The sequence below is a fragment of the Rhinolophus ferrumequinum genome, chromosome 19 (genome assembly GCF_004115265.2).
Source record: "Rhinolophus ferrumequinum isolate MPI-CBG mRhiFer1 chromosome 19, mRhiFer1_v1.p, whole genome shotgun sequence".
NCBI lineage: Eukaryota > Metazoa > Chordata > Mammalia > Chiroptera > Rhinolophidae > Rhinolophus > Rhinolophus ferrumequinum.
Window position 1 is genome coordinate 7,693,426 of NC_046302.1, and position 3,133 is coordinate 7,696,558.

Here is a 3,133-nt window from a genome sequence, read left to right on the forward strand (position 1 = left end):
ACTGTTTGTGGAAAATGATTGAACTTCTCTGTAGGAAAGATCTGCCATTATCATCAGCTTGGTCTCGCTACAATTTCCCATTTTAAAGTTCCATTTTTCTGTATGAATCCAGAGTCTTATCAGCTCAGTAGGAAATGATCGTTTTTGGGTGAAATCCACGAGATCCTCACCACATGAAGCAGTCTTTGGTGGAGTCGCGCTGCTCTGTTATGATGCATTTCACCACGTTATAGCAAGGGTGTCATGACCGGTCATTTACAATCTGTGGATTATTTTGTCACCATGGGCCATGAACCATCATGGCACATTCTTCTTCCATTATTATGGTGGTGCAAACTTTAAAATTATTGCTCGTTTTTAAATCCCTGTAGAATGGTCCGAGTGTGTAAATGCTTCTGGTGTTTGGACTGTTGGGCAAATGGTCTTTCAGTCTATTTAATTTTGGAGACTGGAGTATCATTTGATAAAAATGACTCACATAACTACCGTTGGATCCCTGGTGACTGGTATACCTGTAGGATTAACAATGACCCAGCCCTCTAAGCAGTTTTGTGCTCCTTAGAGGGGCCGGTGGTGAGCCCTCCATGCTGACGCTGTGGGACTGTGGCACACGGGAGCTTTCCATTCAGTGCCGGCCTCCGTCTCCGCTGTGTGCCCATGAGACCCTGTCATGCTTCTGACTACATCTACCTCCTCGCTTACCTGGAAGGTGCTATGGCTTCGGATTTGTTATCAGTTATTTCTGTAGTTAAGAATTCAGACAAATGTGAACTCTTTATTTTTCATTAGTTAATGTTTAAAACAACAGGGCTTAGATATTTGGGTTGAAAAAGAGGTCTGTTTGGTTGTTCAGTGCTTGGGGCAAAGGCATTCATTGGTAAGCACAGGTTTACATTAGTTTCAGTAAAAACATATTTGTTTGCACAAAAGTGGAACAGAGTAGGAAAATGTTTACAGCATCCCCATTTGCCAACTCAGAAAGGACTCACCCTGCAGACAAACAGATGAATCAACCTCCTCTCGCCTCTCCCAGAAAGCCAGCAGGGCGAGCAGCGTAGGCTCCTCATGGCTAACTGCTAAACAATGAATTCACTTCTTAGGAGGAAGCTTGGCGGTCATCTGGTTCACCCTTCTGTCCCAAATCAGAGGACGGGGATGGCAGGGGTGGGAGGATCTCCTCCAGCATCCCTGACAGGTGCTTCTCCAGCTCTTCCTGAACAAGTTCAAAGACAGGATCCCTTCCTCCTTGGGGAATGATCATTGCTTTTCTAAACAACTCTGTTAGAATGTTCTCTTTATATTGATGAAAAGTCTGGATCCTTGTAACCTCTTCCTATCTGCTCTAATTCTAACTTCTGGAGCCAAGCAAAACAAAGCTTTTTCCTCCTCCAAATAATAGCGCTTCAAACATTTAAAGAAAACGCTGTTAGCCACCCTTTGTTTTTGCCTCCAGTAAATACCTAGTTCTTTAAGCATTCTGTTTAAGACCTGGTTTCTCGTTCTTTCACCATCTCAGGTGCCCGCCTTGCCCTTGGGTTTGGGCTGATCCAGAGCCAAGGATACCATCTCACCTTGCAGTCTCCTTCATCCTCTCATTGTTTTCTGGATTTCCTCTGATGGATTGTAAGTACCCAGCCATCAATTAAAGTAATTGTTTTTGAACATAGTAGTATTATGATAAGGTTATGATTTTCTGGTTATGATCAATCAGTAGTTGGGGTAGAGATGTGTATTTTGAAATTTTATATGATTTAGTCGCTATTATTTCTCCTTCTCCTGCACAAGTAGTGTAGATGTCTCCAGCTGGCTTTTCCCTGGGCAGAGGTTCTCAGGAAAGGCAGTGAGCAGGCCAGACCAACGGAGGAGAGAAGAGGTTTACAAAAGGCTTCCAGGTGACTTTAATACTCTCATGTTCTTTTCCAGGACTGAGAACCTCTGCCCCAAGGACTGTTCTACCCTTGGGTTCCACAGAAGAATTCTTACTCACCAGCCCAAGTGAACCCACTTTTATGTGCTGCTCCACTTCCTCAGAATCTTTAGGGGCGGGAAACGGTGTCTATGGGTTTTGAAACTGAGTCGTGACTCTGAGGTCCACACATAAACTGTTTGTTACGAATGTTGCATGCTGTGGGCACTCCAGGCACTGACCAGCTGCTTATGTTCCCACTCAGCACAACCCGTGTGTGTTCCCTCCAGGACCCCCTGCAAGTCTCCCTGGATGTTTTAGGGGGGGTCCAAATGATGTCCAGACCCAAGAGCAGAAGGGATTTCAGTCAGAGATCATTTTGAAGTTTAATGTCTTGGAACATTTTTCTTTCAAATTTGTTATTTTAAGCACACATTGTGATTTAATGACTCTTTTTGTGAGCACAGTTTGTGGTTGAGGTCCAAGCACTGAGGAATGCATGCTTAATTTTTTTCATCCTATAACCAGTATTTCATCTTAGACTAAATAGATGCACATTTTAGAATTCCCACAGAATCACTGAAACTCTGATGTTTATATAAATGTTTGCATGTTTGAGTGAATTTAATGAAAGGAAACAGAGCTGGTTCCAAAGGCTTTGTGGAACTTTGCTAAGTCCTTAGTTCTCCATCAGCATCAATCCCTCTCTCATCTGTGTCCTTACTTCGTGTATATGCGTAGCACTACAGGTTATTTATGGACACTCGGTCTCCCCACTGACTCTGATCTTTGCAACAACCCAGACCATGCCTTTGCATCCTGGACCCAGCACCTAGCTCAGGCTGGGCTGAGGCTGAACACTGGCTAAGTCCGGACATGTGGGTGGAATTTTCATCCCCTCTGAAGAAGCAATGAAGGGAACTAGAGGGATAAGCAGAGAGGGGGTGGGGGGAGACAGAGAGAGAGAGAGAGAGAGAAAGAGAGAGAGAGAGAGAGAGAGCGCGCGCGCTTTATGGTGGGACCTGTGATGACAAAAAGCTTCTGTCTTCCCCAGGAAACGAGAAGGGGTGGATCACGATTTCAGTTTCCTTACAATCCTGACGGAAGCAAGGCTATGGTTGCATTTGGATAAAAGTTTCTGAACACCAGAAAAGTGGATAACTGTTGGGTACATAGGAAAGAATTGTCTAAAAATGTCTCTTGTTGGCAGTGCTTTTTCGTTGGACT